The following is a 22,022-nucleotide window of genomic DNA, read 5'->3' as shown; positions in this document are numbered from 1 at the left end:
ATTTTAATACACAGTGTGGAGCCACTGTGTATTTTTGTTGTTGTTCTTCTTTAGGAATATTCCCCAGGCAGTGGTATGGGGGCATGGAAATGGGGAGAGACGATAAGCAGGAACAATGGCTAATAAGTTGTTTATTCAACAAGTGTGCACTAAATGCCTACTGTGTACCAGGTGCGGTGCTAGGCTCCAAAGATACAAAGAGAGTTTCCACCCTCAAAAAAGTCACAGTCAGTGGAGAGACAGACAAAGAAATTTAGTGTCATAGATGAAATGAGAGAATTATATCCAAAGAAGAAGTGAGACCCATAGGAGAGTCAACTCCATTAGGGAAATGAAGAGTACCAGGAAACGCTTTCACAAAGAAGGTCATGTTCGAGCTAAGTCTTGAAAGATGGCTTTGAAACAATTGTAAATAAAACACAACTTTGAGTCTCAGATATAGGAATCGAAAAGGACTAGTGCTTTTAATCCAAATTCCACCTAATGTCCACTTAGTTTCCAGAACGTCACTATCATTCATGTACGCCTATTGAAGACAGGAGCCATGTGATTCAGTCTCAACAGTGCACATTCAGCAAAACACTGTTCAGCAACAGAGTAATTCTGAAATCACTCAACCCCTTTGGATTACATTTGAAGAATTACATTTCACAGCTATATGTTTTTTAAAACTTTAACTTCTTCTCCCATATATTTTTTTCATACCCTGGAACACCTCTCATGCCACTCCCCTCAAGACTCTCTAAAAATACCTCCTCCTCCACATCTAGTCTGAACACTCTGATTGTTCTACCTTTTCCACCTATCTTTCTCATTTTGCATCACGAATCCTCCAAAATCTGGCCTGGCAATAGCAGAACACTCTTCAGGAGGTAAGAAAGGCAAAGAAACTGCAGGTAAAGCCAAAACACTTTTTTGCAGACGAGGGAAAGAGAAAGGCTCAGAATATTCTTAGGTTATCTCTGTATTCAAATACCTAGTGTTTTAAAAAACAGTGGATTTATCAAAAATATGTATAACCTGTGTCTTCTAGCCTGATAGTCTTCTCTATCATCTGAGAAGTTGGAAGACTAAAAAATACAGGGGTGGAAAGGCAGGTAAGAACCAGATTGTGGGAGGCCTTGAATCCAAGCCAGGAAGCTTGAATTTTACACTCCTGTCAATGGAAAGTCAGTCATCAAAAGGTTTTGAGAACATGTTAAGAAAATAATACATCAAATGGTTGGAGGAGAGAAAGTTACGAGGCCACTAACAGTCCATTATTATCTTCCTCAGTGTCAAGCATAATTCCACATATTTTTATGTGGATTATTGTTTCTTTTCCCAAGAACCTGCATTTACCATTAGCTACAAGAAAGGGCTGGACTCTATTGTTTCCTTTGTTTCCCTAGCCTCCAAAGCCATTCTGTATTCAACACTTACTTTGCCTCCTCCCTGAACCTGGAATATTTTTTTCCTCCCCACCAAGTCAACAAACCAGGCTCTCTTTCATCAAATACAACCTCAAAACCCATTCTCCCTACATTCTAAGTGAATAACTGGTATGCACAGATGTTAAATTCTTTCTTTCTTCTTAATGTTTCTATAAATTTCAAAATGCCAAATATTCCTTTCCACGAAATCTCCATTGACTCAGATGCAAATCCTAACCTTGTCGTTGCCATGTTTTGGAACTACTCGTTGGTAGTTGGTGGTAAAAAAAAAAAAAAACAAACCTCTTTTCCCTTTTCTTTTTATTATTATTATTATTATTATTATTATTATTATTATTATTAAATAGAGAGAGTGTGAAAGAGCAAGCCAGAGAAGAGGCAGAGGGAGAGAGTATCCCAAGCAGGGATCAATCCCATGACTCTGGGAACATGAACTAAGCTGAAATTAAGAGCCATATTCTCAACCAACTGAGCCACCCAGGTTCTCACCTTTCTTTTGAAAAAACTCATTCCAAATTCAGTGCCCAAATATATGAGATAGCCATTTGTCAAAATACAAAGATAGAATTATTAATTTTTTTAAGTTTTAAATAAAGATGTAAGTGATAATCTTGAATAAATTACAATGTAATCACTGACACCAATATCTCCCTTCTGAACGGGCTGGAGATGCTCTAGAGATGGACCTTCTATACATGTTCTACATGTGCAGCTCACTTCTGAATGTGCTCTAGATGCACACCTCACTACTACCTTTTGTTGTAGGCAGAATATAGATGAACAACTTCTTAATCTATTTTGGTGGTCTGTTTTTTAATTGGTACATTTAAACCATTTACATTAACATAATTACTGAGAAGAAAGGCCTACTTCTGCCATTTTGCCATTTGTTTTCTTTATGTATTATATCTTTTTGTTCAATTCCTCTGACACTGCCTTCTCTTGTTTTCATTTTTTCTAGTGTACTATTTAGATTCCCTATTCATTTCCTTTCCTGTATATTTCTTCAGTTACTTTTGTTAGTGATTATCATGGAGATTACAATTAACATACTATGTCTCTAACAATCTAAATTGATACCAACTAAGCTTTAATAGCACACAAAATCTGTGCTCCTGTACTTCTCTCTCCCCGTATGCCCCTATCATCACAAATTAGATATGTATATACTGTGTGCCCATTAACTTAGAATTATAATTAATCTTATTCATGTCTTTTAAACCATAGAAGAAAATCAAAAGTTACAAACCAAAAATACAATAATATGGCTTTTATATTTACCTATGTAAGTTACTTATACCAAAGTTCTTCATTTCTTCATATGGCTTCAAGTCACTATCTAGTTTCCTTTCATTTCAACTTGAAAGACTAGCATTTCTTGCAGAGCATGTCTATTAGCAATGAGCTCTTTCAGCTTTTGTTTATTGAGAAATGTCTTAATTTCTCTTTCATTTTTGAAAAGTAGTTTTTCTAGATGTAGAATTTTGAGTTGGGTTTTTTGTGTTTTGTTTTGTTTTGTTTTGTTTTGTTTTGTTTTGTTTTGTTTTGCTATCAGCGCTTTCAACATGTCACTCACTGCCTTCTGCCCTCCATGCTTTCTGCTGTGAAGTCAGTTGTTAACTTTATTAAGAATCACTTGTCAGTGATGAATTGCTTTTAACTGCTGTTCTCAATATTCTCTGTATTTAGGTTTTAGTAGTTGGATAATAAGATGTCTTCCTGTGGGTTTCTTTGGAGTTTACCCTATTTAAGGTTTGTTGCAATTCTTGGATGTGTAGATTCATGTCTTTCATCTGTTTTGGGAAATTCTCAGCCATTATTTCTTCAATATGACTTCTTTCCCTTTTCTCTCTTCACCTTCTGCAATTCTCATAATTATATGTTGGTATAGCTGATAGAGTCCCACAAATCCTTTAGATTTTTTTCTTTTTTCTCCATTCTTTTTTTCTCTTTCTGCTCCTGGACTCAATTTCAATATTCCTGTCCTTAAGTTTACTGTTTCTTTATTTTGCCTTCTCAAATTTACTGCAAATTTTTCATTTCAGCTATTGTACTTTTCACCTTCAAAATTTCTATTTCATTTTTTTCTTATAATATCTATGGCTTCATTGATGTTCTTTATTTATTCATTCATTTGTTCTGCTGGTTTCCTTTAGTTCTTTATCCAACAGTTTCATTTAGATCTTTAGATTTAAAGTCTTTTTCTAGTAAACCTAATGTCTGAGCTGGCTCAGGACTCATTTCTGTCAATTTATTTTTTCCTGTGAATAGCCATACTATCCTGTGTCTTTGTATGCCTTATAATTTTCGTTGAAAATTTTGTTGACGTTTGACATTAAAATGTGGTAACTCTGAAAATCAGAGTCTCTCTTCCTCCATAGTTTGCTGTTATTGTTTGTTGAGGGCTTCAGTCATCCATTTGTTAAGTGACTTTTTCCAACTATTTTTTGCAGACTGTATTCTTTGTTATGTGTGATCCCTAAGGTCTGCTTCAATCTCAGCAGACACTCAATGACCTGACAAGAGATTTCCCTAAATGCTGAAATTTAGCAATCACTTTCTTCATTAATCTCTCTCTCCATTATCTTAAGGTTTTTTTTTTAAATTAGATTCTAGAGTTCTGAAAAACATGAGTCTATCTGTTTTTACTGGTTTAATGGCTACCTCACTGGAAGAACCAGTTCTTAGAGCTTCCGACTTCATCGTTTCTGAGACATCACTCATGCATAGCACTCTGAATGTGGTCTACATGCAGATCTCACTTCTGTAAATGTTCTAGATGCACTCCTTACTTCTGAATGTACTCTACATGTGCACCTCACTTCTTTCTGTATATATTCTAGATGCACACATCACTTTTGAATGTGCATCTAGATACTTGCTTCCCTGTGCCCAATTAGATTTGAGTTTATCTCCAATTAGAAGACAAAGGGCTATAAGGGGAATGACTTTTCTTAGCTTATTTATCATTTATTATGTGGCAAAGAGAAATTTCTTTCATATTTACATATATTTATTCCTTTCTATCTTTTTCTCAGAATGGGCTTTAATGGTTGCTCTTTACTAGTTTTGCTTTTGACCTATAGAGTAGGATTTGTAATAAGGTATGCAAAAAATCAGTGTTGACAAAAAAGCACTATGATTCCTTTTTGTTTCAGCCTTCCAGTAGTCCCCTATGAGGAATAATGAGTTAATGCTCGCAAGCCCCTCTGAAGTATTAGGATATTACATATTACTGAGAAGAGGCAAGAGCCGTATGTTAAAAATTAATTGGAGGAAACCACTTGCAGATTGTAATAATGAAACATCCCAAGTTCCAAGGGCACTGGGGACTTCAAGTAAACAAGCCCTCATTAATTTGGCTAATTAGTCACTTGCTGTATTTGCTGGTTTATAAGAGGCACCCTTTTAAGCAGAAAATTGAGCTGTAAAGTGCTAAGAGCCATATGTGTGGTAAAGATGGCATTAGTACCCTATACCTAGGATTTCGAAACATATCTCCAACATTCAGAAATGCATTTAGGAGACTGGGACATTTCAGGTTCATCCATGTAACCTGAATGGACACAGAGAAGATGAGAAAATAGGCTCTGCTCTACTAGATGGAGGAAAGAGAAAAGGTTAGGGAGACACTGATGGAAATCACTGTTAATTTTTTTTTTCCAAAAGGGAAGCCAATAGGCTTTTTCAGACTAAGCTTCACACACAAGGGTAGTGCCTCATTATTGTGAACATTGAGGCAAGAGAAAGGGAAGAGGCAAGTTTGATTCCTATGACTGGCAAATACAAAACCCCATATACTCCAGCTCTTGAGAGTCTCATAATGAAAGAAAATTAGATATCTCATGTAAACTGTGGCAAAGCCTGGTGAACTATTCTGCCACAGAGAGTCCCCATCCATTGAACTGAATGCTTGTGTCTACCAGATACAGTGCTTGACTTTCCCGGGCTAAAAGTTACTGGGAAAGTCTTACCTTCCATTTCCTTCTTACGTCAACATATGTCATATGTTCAATCACTGAAAAATTTTCTTGATCTTATTCTCAAACCCTCATGACCTGTTAATCCAAATTCAATTAAAATTTTTTTGTATGTATTATGTACAAAAGCCCTAACTTGTAGAGAGTACAAAGATGATTAAGATTTTCTCCTATCGTAAAGGACTTCAAATTTGCCTGTGCAAGCAGTGATTGTCATCTACAGGATAAAGAGCATGTTACTTGTAGTGGAATACAATGGCTGGCTTCCTGTCATGTGAAACTGAAATAGTTTCCAAATTCAATTCACTTACAAATCCATGATTCCAAACGCATTAATTTAAATGAATTCTCATGTAGCGCATGCACTTTTCACCACTGCGTTTGTCCCAGAATGGCTCTCTGCCTGCTTTCCAAATACAGTTCAAGTGGACCAAAACTGCAGAGAAACTGTGGGAATAACCAGGGCTTCTGTGGTTGGTGCAAAGAGGAAATGTAAATATCCTTTTAGCAGGCAAGAAGCTAGAATATATTTTTGAGTGTTGCTAATGAGTGGAAGAAGCAAGCTGCTTTTATCATGCAGTGGTGCAAATTAGATATTTATGGGTTTCCTGTGGTGTTCAAGGTGTTGCTCCTTTCCAGTATTTTAGGAAGGAAAGCTTTGTGTTCTAAGAATAGTTTCATTGATGATTCTCCCTTGGGCACAAAGATATTCTGATGGGACTAGTAAATTTTATCTGAAAAGCCTGAAAATCTTAGTGAGTGTGAGGCCTACCTTCAGGCTTTGGGGTGTGTTTGGGTTTTTTTTTTTTTAGTGGTTTTTAACAGCTTTATTGAGACGTAATTCATAAACCATACAATTCACCCATTTCAAGTGTACATAATTTGATGGTTTTTAGTATCTTCACAGATTAAGTGCAACCATCTCCACAGTCAGTTTTAGAACATTTTCATCACCTCAGAAAGAAACCCTATACCCTTTAGCTATCACTCCTCTATCTTCCCATGATCTCATCCCCTAAGCAACTAATACGTTTTCTGTCTCTACAGATTTCTCCATTCTGGAAATTTCATATGAATGGGACCATATACTATGTGGTCTTTTGTGACTGTCTTCTCTCACTTAGCATAATTTCAAGGTTCATCCATGTTATGGCATGTATCAGTGCTTCATTCTTTTCTATGGCGAAATAAAATTCCATTGTATGAATATGATGAGGGACCATAAGGCAAGCTGAGGGCAAAGCACAAGCCAGCACAACTCCCTCCCCAAGTGGGATATGTGTGATATTCCTCAGGCTCTCCAGGCTGCCCAAGAACAAAGGAAAGGACAGAAAGCAGATGGTTAAACTGTTAAGAATCTCCATCAGTTTACAACTATCTTAGTACAATTACAAAGAAAAAGGCAATCTTATCAATAGCCTAATCTCCAGAAACCTATAGACTCAGTTTCCTGGAGCCCCAACATCACCCTTCCTTCCAGAGTGATGTGGGGAACAAAGAAAAGAAGGAAATGGCAGATAAAATTGACTTTCCTTATACCCCGCAGCCCATTGACAAATATTTGAGGCAGGAAGAGTAGAACGCTTTTCCAGGAACTCCTTACTATCTTAACGTTAATGCTTTGCCAGAGGGAAAAACAACTTTAGCTTGACAACACCTAGGCCTCCAGTAATCCAGTCTTTAGCATATGGAAAATCCCTTTAAGAAACCTCCTCTTGATTTTATCTCCCCCAGCCCCATAGCATATGAGTCACTCTTCACAACCCCAGTACAGCTCTTTTGCCCATAGGTCGTGTCCCCATGCTTTAGTCTTCAAGACGTCTTCAAGAATTCTTTCTTGGCCATTGGCTCCGAACCCCACCATAACCCCAAAACCCCATCCAATATACCAGATGTTGTTTATTCATTTTTCAGTTGGACAAACTGGACATTTGAATTGTTTCTACCTATTGGCTACTATGAATAATGCCACTATAAACATTTGGCTGTACACGTTTTCATGTGTCCAGAGGCTTTCATTTCTTTTGAACACATACCTAGGAATAAAATTGTTAGGATATGTGGTAACTCCATGTTAGAGGAACTGCCAGACTGTTTCCTAAAGTGGCTGTACCACTTAATGTTCCCATTTACATTCCCAGTTTATGAAGATTCTGATTTCTCCATATTTTTGCCAACACTTGTTATCATCTTTTTTATTATAGCCATCCTAATAGGTATGAAGGGCTATTTCATGATTCTGATTTGCATTTCTCAGACAATTAATGATGCCAACCATCTTTTCATTTGCTTATTAGTCATTTGTATCTTTTCCTTGGAGAAATGCCTATTCAGATTCTTTGCCTATTTTTAATTGGATTATTTGTCTTTTTATTATTAAGTTATGAGAGTTCTTTATATATTCTGGACATAAGTCCCTTTTCGGATATCTGATTTGCCAATATTTTTTCCCATTGGCCTATCTCTTCACTTTCTTGATGGTGTCCTTTGGAGCACAAACATTTTTAATTTTGATGAAATTTTAAAGAAATTCTGTAGCATGGTGTTTTCAACACTCCAGCAGCATGGATCAGCTTTTGATGTCACCTAACTCTCACCCCACTCTTTGACACGACCAGCTCTAAACCCCTCCCATTCATCCTCACATCCCTTCTCTCTTCTTGTGCATTCAGCCTCGAGCCGCACTGCCTTCCTTCCATCTTTGATACACACCAAGCTTTTTCCTACATTTGAATCTTCACATTCACATATCAGTTCAAATATTATTTCCTCAAAGAGGACCCCCCTGCCACCCATCTGAATCACGTCTAGTCATTATCACAATCCCTGTTTGATTTTCCTCATAACACATCTTGGTTGTTTATTTACTTGTATAAATACTAAATTATTCCACCAGATATAAGCTCTATGAGTGTATCTTTTAGGTTATCCATTTTGTTCACTGCTGTATCCTAAGTTCCCAGAATAATGTCCACCACTTAGTAGGTGCTCAATAAATATTTGTTGAATGAATGAATGAATCCTCTAGCCCAGACATTATGCTAGGGACTAGTGGCAAAAGAGTAAATAAGACAGATCCCTGAACATGGGTAGTGTCCCATTAGAAACATGCCTTGTGATCAGTGTTCTTAGAGGAGAATGTTTGTTTGTTTACAGGAAATTCATTGGCAGGATGAATTCATTTTTTCATTAAGTTTTTAATTTTAATTCCAGTATAGGTAACATACAGTGTTATATTAGTTCCAGGTGTACAATGTAGTGATTCAACAATTCTCTACATTACTCAGTGCTCACCAGGATAAGTGTACAGTTATTTTTTAACTCTTTATTTGTAAATAAACTTAAAGATATGAATACTCAGCACTCCTTCAATCAACTTTATTCTCTTCACAAATACACTTTTCATTGCATTTCACTCCTGCTAACTCACCCTGGAAAAATTTTTATATTTTCACTAGTAGCCAAGAGAAGTGAATGGACCTGATTATACTCTCTTTCTCCATATCTACTGACTGATAAATCGTAATCATAATCATAACAATGCTTTGTAGAAAGTTTGCTGCCCTATCCTAAGGAGGGAGGAAAAAGCTACCCTCCTCTTCTGATCTATTTGGAAGACGCAGGCTGGCCACTGGGGGGCTGGGTTTCAGTCCCAGCTTACCTAGAATTAGCTGTGTAACCTTAAGTGTTGTGTACTTTTTTAGGCTCCAATTTCCTCCCCAGTGATTTTCAGTTGATAAGATCTTTGCTACTTAATTTATGGAATTTGTGTGAAGATCAAATAGGGTAGATGTCAAAATACTTCTAGCTCCTCCGGGGCAGGGAATGTGCTATAATCAACTCAGTATCTCCAGGGACACCCAGATTTAATCAGGTGCAAAAACACTTCCTAAAAGACTCCATCCTCTTAATGCACCTCCACACCCTTGCCTAGCTCATTTCCTCTGCCTGGAATGACATTTGCTTTCCCTTTTCCCCCTAACTCCCTTCCATGCCTCAGTGTTTGTATAAACATCCTTTCCCAGTAAGGAATGCTGGTTTTGAATATTCTGGGCTTCAGAATCTTCAATGTAACAGTCATATGGGGATTAACAGCTTCAAGATTAAATAGGAATCACCAAAGATATACTCTGTAACTGGAACCACACATACATACGCTATAACAAACTAGAAAGGACATTCAGTGTATTTCCAAGTTTCCAAGTCCTAAGAAACTGGTGATAATTCTTAACCAGCATGGCCAAGAAGTGTCTACTATGAGCTGGTCTACAGCATTCTTTTTGCAGTCTCTGTGATGCTTCCGTCTGCCCATACTGCTCACCTTCTTTGCCGCTGGCATTAATATATTCACTCCTTGCTTCAGAATTTGTTTCAGGAGTTCTTAGCTTTAGCTTATGCATGTTTTCAAGCCATGTACAGTTGTGCAGATTGTGCACTGCAAAGAAGCACCCACTTGGTGGGTGTGGGGGAGTGGTAGGAGTAGGGGCTAAAATCCAGCCTGTCCCGTGCTAGCCATGCCAGGAAGAAGAGGTGTCTTTTCCAATCTGTCCACCAACAGGCATCAACATTTGGTGATTTATAGCATATATAAGCTTGCAGAAGCTCTCTTTCAAAATACCAAGCGAAGGGGCGCCTGGGTGGCGCAGTCGGTTAAGCGTCCGACTTCAGCTCAGGTCACGATCTCGCGGTCCGTGAGTTTGAGCCCCGCGTCGGGCTCTGGGCTGATGGCTCAGAGCCTGGAGCCTGTTTCCGATTCTGTGTCTCCCTCTCTCTCTGCCCCTCCCCCGTTCATGCTCTGTCTCTCTCTGTCCCAAAAATAAATAAACGTTGAAGAAAAAAAAAATAATAAAAAAAAAAAATACCAAGCGAACAAGTCAGTCTTTATCAATTAATTTCTACAGAAGACTGCATCCCTCCAAAACTCTGGGTAAAGGGGACAGCTCCAGGATGCTACCTCTCCCTAACCTTGATGGTTCTGGTCCAGGGCCTGTGGTCTCTCTCCTCTTGATCCATGTTCACCATCCTGAAAGAGGAGGAGGCATTTTGAAGCCTTTTGGTGAAATGTTCATTTCTTGATCGGGATCTGAACTGCGAACTAGTCTCTCTCTGGGATAACACTTCCCCTCTTTCAGAAGTCACTCATCCCAGTGGTAGCGACGGGGGTTGACGACAGTTAAATTATGTGATGCTCAATATCCTGGGGGCTACACATGCATTACAGTGAAAATGTACCTCTAATGAGGAGGGCCACTCAATCTGTGCATTCTACCCCTGTTGTCTTTGCTCTGAAATGTTTACAAGGCATTTCACAATATTGGGGTGAGGAGTAAAATAACTGTAGAGTGTCTCACTGAGTGCCAAAGAGGAATGAAACCATTTGCAATATTTTTTCAATATTTCTCTAAGACCTTAATGAAATGTGAAGTTTAAAGGCGCTCTACGCAATTGAAATATACATGATGTTCTTTAAGGAAATTTTCATAGAAGCCAAAAACTCCATCATCATTAAAATTAAATATGTTGTCATTAAAAGAAGTGGGCTTCTTGTAAATGCACTGAAATGTAAAAATATTACTTCAAACTTAAGTCCAACGCACCACAAAAGGAGGAGGAGATAGCTGTTGAAAGGATTAATAATGAGAAATGACAGAACTGTTTTATATCTATTTCTTTGTGTTTCCCCCCTTCTCCTTAAAAGCAAAGATACTATAACAAAAAAATTTAATAAGTAAAAAATACATTTTAAATGAAAAACCATGATTAACTTATTAAGAACCATTAAGTATATAATTACAAGGATTCTATTACATTAAGATACCAATTTCTTTAAAGCCAGAAATAATACCTACTGAAACTTTAATTATTTAAATGAGAAGAGAAAGAGGCATGTTATCTTCTCTGACAAAGATTAAAATCAATTTAATTGCTTCTCTGCTGCCTTGACATGATTCTTGCTGTGAGTCAAGCAACCAAAAAGGGAAATTAATACCGCAGCTGTTAATCAAGTGATATCCGTGCACTCCGTTTGATTACATCAGGGAGAAAACCATTGCTACTCGACTGACTCGGGCGTCCGCACCACTCTGTGTTGTTGGTAGGAGCTGGGTGAGCTCTGAGAGGTGCTGAGTCTGGACTTCATTTTTAGAGCCTGTGAGAGCCCCGGCTGAGTTACGGCCTCAGGAAATTGCAGGTTGCTGTGTTTAAGCCTGAGTAAAGGCAGTTCTATCAAGACAGGGGGGTCTGTTCCAAATTAAATTCACCCTCTGGCTCCTGATTCTACTGTCCACAGTGTGAAGTACAAAGAAACACAAGGGCATAGCAGGGCTGGAAAACGAAAAAGAATATGAGAATGTGGCTAAGAGGGATGCTTTTTTGCCTGTAGAGCATAACAATATATTTTTCAAGGTAGACAGCAGCAGTTTCTAGAGGTCAGACAGCAACTCTCTCACCCGAATTAGAACATGCATTTGAAAGCAAGGTACAGTGGCAAGTGATGTGCACCTCAAGGCCCTAAATGTGCCGGTTTAAAAGCAGGGCTTTTGTGAAACACCAGCACCGAGCGAGCATCCAGCAGCATCCACACTTGGCAAACTAATGTATCTGATTGTAAGAAAATGGTATTGTGAAATATTTATGAGGCTGGAAATACAAACCAGTACCCTGCCTCATCATGTCTTATCAGCCCTTGTTAACTTTACAGATGATGAGAGGCACCGGAATAACCGAGGTTGTCGAAATGAATGGATCTCAGGCACTCTGCACCCGTGGAGCTCAGTCTCATCAAGAGCCCTTTTTTCAGGAACTTTTAACCCTCCTCTTCCTGTTTGCCTTCTCTTGTCAGAGACAGAGGTGGATAATAACAAGCCTCAAGTAAATACATTCCGGGGGAGAAAATTCTCCTGAGGACCTTCCCTTTTCTCCTGGATAGGAGAAAACCTCCAGTTAGGGAGCGAGAAATTCAGTTCACAGGAAAAAGTTTTCGATCTGGGCTGTTTAGTATCCCTGCCAGTGACATGAAAGGATCCTGAGGAAAGTGGCCAGCTGGAGGAGAAGCCTGCACCTAGCAGGATATGCAGAAAGGCAGAAACAACACAAAACAAAAATCCCATACTGCCCCCAAAAGATTACTCAACATTGTTTACATTACAGAAAACCCATCATCGGCTCAGGTCAGCCCATAAGATGAGTTAAGATGCCCATCAGCTCTTATTGTAGCTGAGCCCAGTTCACCTGTCCCCGGGATCTGTAGATGACTCTGCCTGGCTCTTTTTCATCAAATACAACTCATCGTACTATATTGGATCACCTTGCTGTTAGCCTGGCACTGTCCCTCCCCATTTCAATTTGACCAAATTGAAACAGATGCCCAGAGGCCACAGAGATCAAGACTGGTATAACAAAATTTGGAGCCAGTTTCCAAGCTTAAATCAATATTTAACGGTAAGCCCGCTTTTATTTATTTATTTTTTGGCAGGCTTTTACTGGCAAATATCACTTTAAACCGAAAGCCAGAAGCCTTAATTATAACGGATGCCGTTCAGGCTATATTTTGAAAAACAATACCTCATTTGACAAGCCAACCTGGTAGTTTAAGGAATTGTGCTCCCCCAGAATCAGGCAAGGAGAGGAGTGTTATTGCTTTCTGTATCCTTCAAGGATGTATTTAATTACCTCATCTTCAAGCACACACAGACAATTCAAATAGGGGAGAGAGAAGGGGTGGGGGGGAGTGAGAGCCGTTCACGGTCTCAGTCAAACCCGGCGGAAGCCCCGGGCCCACCAGCGACATCAGAGGTACAACATCCCCAAGCCGGCGCAGGAGAAGGATCCGTGGAGAAGCGCGCAGTGGCAATCACTTGCCAAGGCGGAGGAAGATCACCCACAGAACTTACACGCACGGACCTCTGGCTAGCATGAAGACCGGTATGCGTGCTATCCCAGGCGACCTTTGTCTCACCTCTCTGCTCCCCAACACGTGTGGCAAAACTTCTGATGGGTCCACATCTCGACAGCTGGGAAGGAAGTGATATTAGGTCAGAAACATAAACCCCAATGGGCTTGTCAGTTTCAGCAAGCCCAGGCTAGGAATTTTATTTCTTCAGTACAATTTTCGGAATGAGTTGCAGATACCAAAATTCTGTATTCATCTTACCTAATTTGAACAGCGATAGCAAAATAGAAACTGATGATCCACATAAGTTATTATTAAAGATTAAAAAAAAAAAAAAACTATACACGTGCAGGTATACAAAACAAATCCACACCCAACTTAGCAACCAAAACACAGCTCACCAAGAAACAGAAGGGACTCAAAGCCATCATGAAAGGAGAAAAAAAAAAAAAAAAACAGTCCCCACATGGGCACCAAGCCTGTTTCTCCCCCGTCTGCCAGAACAGAGTCAGGAATGGTAGTCTTGCTATGTTGTTTTACAAATGCAGACCAGTCTCCAGCTACCGTTCTCTTCCCTCTAGAAAGTAAAAATTCCACAAAGCTTGTCCCCCTTGAAATGCCACCCCCAGCCCCCACCCCCCTCCGCTATCTCCCCACCAGGGCCTTCCAGAGACTTGATACTTGCCTTTTGCTTCTCCTCCAGCTCTGGGCAAAATGACTTCCGCAGGATCTCTTCCAGACACTCCTATAGGTTCTCACACCCACCTCTGCGAGCAAACCGAGGAGGGGGGACCCCCATCTACATTGACACAAACACAGTTGTAGGGCTTTAATTTCATTTCATCGACTTCCCTTTGCAGCTTGTCTGTCTCTCCCATGTCTGCCGCCACAGCAGGAGATTAAAAGAACAGAGGAGGTAGAGGCTCTTGCGAGAACCACAGGGATTTTGGCAGAACCTTTACAGGAACCATATGGCAGCAACTTTGCAATACAGGAAGCACTTCTAAGGGAGAAGATATTATTATTCCCAAGGAATTTTTCTCACCCGCACAAGGGAATGGAGCACTCCTGCCGCAGGATGGGAGTAATATTTTCTGGAAAGACTGTGTGAATACAGATGATATCTAACTTCCATGTAGCTAGTCATAACAGGTCATCATTATAATGCACAATATATTTTACTAAGCCCCAAACAGAGAAGAGAGTACATGGTATTTCTGATATTCCTAGCTATTAAAGCCTGCTTAGAGCACGTTTTACTCATGTGTGTAATGAAGGGACTGAACAAGATAAATCGTTTTTAATTTTTTTCATCTTTGTCGTAGACTCCTTTTTCAATTAAAATCTGATTCAGAAGAACTTCAGTACAGGAAACGAGATAATGACAGAGCACGGGTGGCTGAAGCAAGGGTCAAAGGTCTGGGTCTGCTTTCTTAGGCTCCGCCTCACTTTTTTTCTTCTTTCCTTCCTAGTTCTTCTTTTTCTTTTTCTTTTTCTTTCTTTTTGTTTTCAAGGGTCTTCCCTAGATTATTGTTCTTTGCTAATTTTCAACAGGTAGAACAAAGAGAGAAACATGCTTTACTCTCCGGGTAAAGAAAGACGAGCTATGTGTTACATTGCCTCAGTGGGTCCATGACTTTGCAACCAGCCCTGCAGTCCACGTGGACCCCGGACTTCTCTCTTAACAATCCAGTGGGCAGAACTGAGCTAACAGCCAGGACCAGCACTCCTAGAGGACGTCCCCAGGACACTGCCTCCAGCCCCGGCAGCCATGGAGTCTGTTGTGAATGAGACACAGCCACGGAGGAGAGATTAAAAAGTGGCTAAGAAGGGCATCACCAACCCCAAACCACCTCCAATCTAGAGCTCCCAGAATGCATCAGAACTCTCATACCACAGGGATGCCTGTATATGGTTTGAATTTTAAAAATATATTTAAATTTGAGTTCACTCTTGATGTAATGTGTAGCGTTTACTTCTTAGGTCATCTTGAGTTCCTTCCCCCTCAGTTATTTAGCCCTAAACAAAAGAACCCTCCAGACACTTTAATGGAAATGCTCCTCAACCAAGGGAACCCAACATTACTCTTGGTCAGATGGAAGCAATTGAGAAAGAATATAAAAATGTCCTTTAAGTGTCATCACTATAGATACATATGTGCTTATTATTATTCATCGAGAACATATTCTAGAACAAGCAGTAATATAACTCACTTTCTCTCAGCATAAGTTAGGATGCTTTTAAGAAATAAGCATTCCAAGGGGTGCCTCGGTGGCTTAGTCGGTTAAGCGTCCAACTCTTGATCTCAGCTCAGGTCTGGATCTTAGGGTCATGTGTTCAAGCCTCACGCTGGGCTCCACATTGGGCATGGAGCCTACTTTAAAACAATGGGAAACAAAAGAGAGAAATAAGCATTCCAAACATACTAGGAAGAGATACAGAGGCAGTTCATTTCACAGGAAATATGGAAGACCAGTTCTAGTCTTCTATGACCACTGTTAGATTTTTGGAATAGTGTTAGTTTCCCTTTCAAGGTGCAGTTTTAGAAGCCATCACTTTTTCCTGGATGAAAAACCTTGAGTATTTTATAGGTAAAATACTTTCAGAATTCCTCATCTGAAAATGTGACGATGACAATGATGATGGTGATGTCTATAACTAGTCTAAATATGCTTCACAGGAGGAGGAACTGGTGCTTGAGTACTAGCCAAGGAACCTAATTCTAACACCTAGATTCTGGAACTGTTGGAGTTAGCATTAGACCGAGATGTACTGGATGCCTAGCAAGCTAACAACTTGGTGGTCCTTAATCGGGTATTATTTTTTAAAAAATAGCTGTTTGACACTATCTATGGAAGATGTTGAGGGCTGAGATGAGAAAGAACTGCTGTCTATCAAATTCTATCTCCCCTTTTTTCTTAGCAATTGGGCTCTTGCTAAACTACTCAAGAATTTACCTTCAGTGTCTCATCACCTTCCCTCCAAAGCAGCTTCTCTGTGGTTTCCTAACCCTGAGAGGAGTTCCAGAAATATCATTTTTCTCTATCTTTTCATATTTCCACGGATAGTTTAGAGCCCAGGAATATTCTAGTGCTCTGAATTACTGACACCCTAGGAAATGACCCAGCTGACCTCCCAATTTAAGCTGAGTCTGGGTAGGGCTTCCTCCCTGACAGCTTCCCAGCCGACCTGACCTTCCAATTTAATTTGATTCTGGGTGGGCTGTCCTACCAGATCAGTCAAATAATACCAGAGTGAGTGGCAACCAAAGTCTTTGGTGTTGGGGGTCCAGCAGAGACAAACAATAGCAGCTAATATATCAAAAAGACGAAAGCAGGGTTGAAAGTGAAAAGGGATATTCTTTGGAGCTGAGACTTGGGGACTAGAACCAAACAGAAGCAGGGCAGGCATGAAGGAGGAGGATCCTGGAACCCGGGTCTTGGGCAATGGCAGTAGATGACTGTGCCATGTCTTGGCACTTACCAAGGACTCCAAGGTGTATCACTGTGTTAGGGCAACTTAAAGGTCGAGGAAGACAGGCTCTATAGTTGGGAGAACTCAGTAAGATAATGCATGTAACGGTTCCTGCGTTTAGTGGGCCACTGCTCTGTAATTAATAAGCAAATGCTGTGATTACTACCTCTGCTGCCCTAATTACCAATGTCTCTCAAGTACAATTTGCTTGACATTCTTAGTCCTCTCAGAGAATGCAATTCATGCTGGAGAAAGACATCAGTAAAGATCATGAGACTGGGATTCAGAGAGAGCCAAGTTCAAATTCCAACGCCATCACTCAGCAGCTACGTGAACTTCATCAATTCATGTAACCTGGAGCCTTGATTTTTCTATTTTTCAAAAATGGGGATGACAATAATGATTTGAAGGGATGTTGTGGGATTGAAGGCAGCATTCATAAAGGGTCTGGCCCAGAAGAGTGGTCAGTTAATGACATTCATTAGTGTTATTATTTTCATATATTAAGTTGAAACTGTCAGTCTGGGGGTCTTCTTTCTGGGTTTGAAAGAAACGAATGAAGTTTTCCCACTTATATAATAATTAAAAAAAAAAAAAAAAAAGGACAGTTCCTTGGGCACTCCTGCCAGGACAGGAGGTTATCAATGCAAACCCATTAACATACGCATTTTTTAAGTATTCAGATGATAGCAAGAAAACGCCAGGGTCAGCACAAAGTAGCTTCAGTTTACTCTTGCAGTGTCCTTTCTTAAGGGGTGGAGGGAAGTGGGGAGGCCTAAATGTCCAGCGGGTTTGATTAATGGTGTGTTGTTGTTTTTAGAAGAAAAACTTTTTTCTTGACTTGAGATTTTGGGATTTTCAAGTTCTAAATTGACTATCAGTGTCTTCAAAGATTAGAGAAGAATATTTGAACTTCCCAGATTGTGTGAAAAACTGTGGGAGTATTTCACATGTTTGTAGAATGATTAAAAAAAAAAATCTCAGCAAACACTCACTCCTGAGAGACTGACAGAAACATGCTGAAAAGTCGGGTGGAAATCAACACACCCGACACCATCCAGAGACAAACACAGCTTCCAGGAGAAACGCTGGGACAGCAGCGGGTTCTGAGTGAGTCGCTTTTCTCGTGGGTGGAACCAGCGTGCTTTGTGGACAGGCTGCAGAGTACGTGAGCCAAAGCCTTGGAAAATTCACACACAAGCCAGCAATGCAACAGGTTTTGGCTACGCACAGATCCAGCCTCCACGAGGAGTCAAGCACCAAGAGCTGGCACAGAGACACAGCACAGATGTTGGTTGGCGTGGTTTCCCGTTGTGCCCACCCGCCCGATCCTTCGGCACCCTCCTCCGCCCCAGGTGATGCCAGCCGCCTTCCCATCCTCTCCCCGCTCACTCACCCTGTCTCCATGAGGTGTCTCCGTGAGCCCCACAGACGCCTCCCTACTCTCAGACTCCTCTTGCAGAAAGAATGTTTGAAAAAAAAAATTTATGTATGATTTCCCTGCCCCATGCAGCCCTGTATGCTTCATGTACGATAATTTGAAAAACATGATTCTCAGAGACTTCACTTCTCTGGAAAAAGGGAGTGTAGTGTGCTAAGGAAGGTAACTGAGGTCCCACAGGGGCTCCTCATCATGCTCCCTCGCACATGGGAAACTTGAGTTCACCATTCGATTTTCCACTTGCAGCAGCGAACAGATGTCTCCCCAGCCCCCTCTGCTAAAAACCTAGAGCGCTGCATCCCAGGAACAGATTAAAGTAGTAGCTGGAAGCATACCCAAGCTGAGGATTTACAGATGTTCAATAAAACCTGCAAACAGCCCACCAAAATCCCCGCGCAGAGCTGGAAAGGGCACACATCCAGCTCGGTTGGAAATGGGTCCACGGTGAGGGAAGGAAACAAGAATCATAGCTGTTCCAGATATGCATGTCACAAAGGATGCTGAGGAACTCAAGCGCATCCTTCAAGAATAGCAACTTTTCAATCCATCACAGTCTGTTTCTGAACTTCAGAATTCTCATTTCGCCATTAAAAATGTTCAGTTTAGTCAGAGGATATTCCAGATATCGTACTGCCAAGGAACAGTGAGATGCACAAGCCGAGGCAAGCTTGGCGTGAGGCAGAGAACGCAAATACCCTGAGAAGTCGCCGGGTAGCCGATCGGAGGGCTCGGCACCAAACAGGCAACCCCGTCTTATTATCTATCCTTCTCTCGATTGCCCTATTTGGACACATTTGTAAAAGCATTGCTCACCCCCACGCCTTTATTCCCCAAATACAGCAGATGGCTTCAGTGCAGTGTTTCAAATCAGATGTTAGGCAGAGACGAAGCCAGAGCCCAGAGCATCTGGGTTTTCCAGAAGCAGAACGCGGAGCATGTGAGAGGATTCAGAGATAACAGAGGGGAGAGATTGTTCAGGGTATTTACCAGGCCATTTTAGCCAGCGGAAGAATAACCCCCCAGACTTGTGTGATTATTCTTTCTTTAACCTCGGTGGGAAGAAAAGGTGTGGGTTCACAAACCACCGTGAGGGTGGAAATTTTAGGTAGATTTCTTTCTTCACTACACACAAATACACACACACACAGAGACAAGATGCCATCACCATTTTTCTATCTACATTATTTTAAATGGGGTATTAAAAAGAGATATACATGAGGATCAAGATAGGGGGAAAAAAAGAAATAATTCAGCTCAATGCAATGTTCACGGTTTTCAAAAACCTGAGTGGGTTGGGTTCAAAAGGACACACTACTGTCTCTGAAAATTATACTTTGTCTTTTTAAAGATTGTCAGGTACAGAGTTAGTTAAATTGTGAGAAGACACAAGGTGTAGAAATCACTTGATTTTATCAATATCTGAAAAAAGATTGAGGAATCGGAATGACGTCATAGTGTCCAGTTGGTTCCTCGTCAGCCTTGTTGCACTGCCAGCTTGTTAGTAACAATAACAGGCTGTGAGATCTTATGCATTCTATGAAATCTCCGTGACCCCACTTCGCTCATTTGTACAGTGAGGGGGTAAGCCACATCTTGCACTGATATTCACTTACTTAGCATACTTAATACGATATCTTGCGCACGAGTGCTGAGGAAGTGATAGTTAATCATTATTCATAACAATACAAACTCCCCATATCTGTCACTACTGTTCTATCAGTTATCTCTAAACACTGGCTGCTTTAACTTAGAAAAGCAGAGACTAGGCAGCTCAGACCTAGATCATGACCCTGGCTGGGCCCATGGAGAAATGGGGAAATGGGGAGAAATGGGGAAAGCAGGTGCTGACGTCATACCTCACTTCTAGGAAGTAGAGCGAGCCCACCATTATCCTATCCTCATCTGGTGCATTTTCTCATTTCACCAATGGTTTCTCTTGGGGACTGTTTAGAATAGGAATATGGGCCTTAAACCTTTACTTCTTCCTATTTCTGAAATCTTTTTTGAACCTACCTAAAGATATGCGCTTCTTGGTCCTTAAAGTTATTTCAAAATAATATATACATTTGTGTGTTCCCCACTTTGAGAAGTAATGGCTAGTTGAAAAGGCCTAAGAATAAACCAATGGAAATTATAAATAAAGCTCGAGCACATAGGGTTCTACTCCCTGCTATTCTTTCTGTGTTTCCCTAGTGAACAGTATCCATTTCACTGAGTGTTTGTGCAAGCCAGAAAAATGAGAATTATCCTAGACATTCTTTCCCACTTTCACCTTCTCCTTCCCCCTTTTCTTCCTCATACCTTATCCGATAAGGTTATATAATGCCTTGCCCATTGTATATATTTGATGAATATTTGTTGATTCAATACCACTAATACCTAAAAGTTATATAGGGCTTACTACGTGCCAGGCCCTCTTTTAAACATCTTGTATGTATTCGCTTACGTAATTTTCACAACTCCATCATCCCCATTTAACGGATGAGGAAAACTGAGTCACAGAGGGTTTAAGTGGCTTGCTCAGAGTTACATGGCTAGTAAATGGTAGAACTGCTTCTCCAATCCAGTCAGTTTAGTTTCAGAGTCCATGTGCTCAACCACTGTTCTTTACTGTCTATTTCAATCTTGAGACATTTATTTTAATCCTGCCACCAGAGTCACATATATTCATTCCAAGTTGAATAAAACAGTATATTGAGTATATTGCATGCGTTTAGCTATTGTGTTTCTCTAGTCTGTCCTACAGATACTATTTTTTAAGTTTGTCTCACCTTCCCAATTAAGTAGGTGCAACCTGGGCCTCTAGAGTGGCATGGACACTAGTGTGGAGAAATATAAGGTAGACCCATCGCCCCTCCCTTGCAGGCTTATGGCAGCCCAGTTTCTCATATGCACACAAGTCAGCAGGATAGGGAGCAGCAGGAGAGAAGCATCAAAGGTAAACTGAGAGCAGCATATGAAGGGAAAGGAATACAGACTTGATTGAGTAACCTATTATGATGAATTTGAAGTCCACAGCAGGGTGTGAGGTGACCCAAGCTGTGTTTTAGGAAGGTCAGCTTGATAGCGGTGCAAGGGACAGAGTGGCGTGGGGATAGGCTGGAAGCAGGGATACCAATTTGTCAACTCATCCCTCAGCCAACTCTGCTGAGCCATCATGAGACCTTCAAGCTGTGCAGTGCAAATGGGAATGTACAGATCAAGTTGAGAGATAACTTGGAGGTAGAATTGGCCTCCATGCCTCGTTAGATGAGAGGGTGAGGGAGAGGAGACAAATGCATTCTCAGAGACAAAGAGAAAGGTAGTATCAGTGGGTTGCAGTGGTGAACAAGATGCACATGGCCTTGCCTTCCTGCAGCTTATGGTCTAGTGCAGACACACACTACACAAGTAAGTTAATAAATGATGTCAAGTCCTACAAAAGAAACCAATAGAATATGAGGTGGCAAGGAGGATAGGAGGTCCACATAGAGGCAGGGAAATAAGCAGCAAAGCCTTGCATCATAGAATCCAAGGAAGTAGCACATCTCAGCAAGAAAGAGATGGTAACCAATATCAGACGTTAGGAGGTTATATGATTTAACGTTAGATGACCATAATGGCTTTGGAGAGCAGAACTGTAGAGTGGATGGGCTGAAACATCATGGTCAATCGGTTTGAGAGTGACGGAGGCATGAGAAAGCAGGGAAAATCAACCCATACCGCGCTTTGTGGAAATTCGGCAGAGGAAGAGAAATAGGGGTAGCTGGAAAAGGCAGCAGGTTTGAAAGGACTTTCCTAAGATGAGGGCAAATGTCAGTGCT

At 40.6% G+C, this 22,022-nt stretch overlaps 2 long non-coding RNA genes across 4 annotated transcripts in view; both read right to left on the bottom strand.

The window, feature by feature from the left end:
- Nucleotides 1-11,305: 11,305 nt before the first annotated feature.
- LOC121027520 (uncharacterized) lies at nucleotides 11,306-13,908 on the bottom strand. Of its 2 annotated transcripts, none has more exons than XR_005788776.1 (2): nucleotides 13,706-13,908; nucleotides 11,306-13,425 (listed from the first exon to the last, which is right to left on the bottom strand). It is a non-coding gene; the product is annotated as an uncharacterized LOC121027520 (long non-coding RNA). The 2 variants fall into 2 exon arrangements; XR_005788777.1 differs by lacking the exon at nucleotides 13,706-13,908 and adding an exon at nucleotides 13,566-13,695.
- Nucleotides 13,909-13,995: 87 nt separating this feature from the next.
- LOC121027521 (uncharacterized) overlaps nucleotides 13,996-22,022 on the bottom strand; it is a 64,602-nt gene continuing 56,575 nt past the window's right edge. For both annotated transcript variants that reach the window (XR_005788779.1, XR_005788778.1), the window contains one exon: nucleotides 13,996-14,103. This is a non-coding gene — a long non-coding RNA (uncharacterized LOC121027521). The remainder of the gene's footprint in view (nucleotides 14,104-22,022) is intronic.

Source organism: Herpailurus yagouaroundi, unplaced genomic scaffold (assembly GCF_014898765.1).
Source record: "Herpailurus yagouaroundi ecotype Mexico unplaced genomic scaffold, PumYag 77, whole genome shotgun sequence".
In the NCBI taxonomy this organism is placed as follows: Eukaryota; Metazoa; Chordata; class Mammalia; order Carnivora; family Felidae; genus Herpailurus; species Herpailurus yagouaroundi.
Note: the sequence above shows the minus strand (reverse complement) of the source record. Positions and strands in the feature narration are given on the sequence as shown.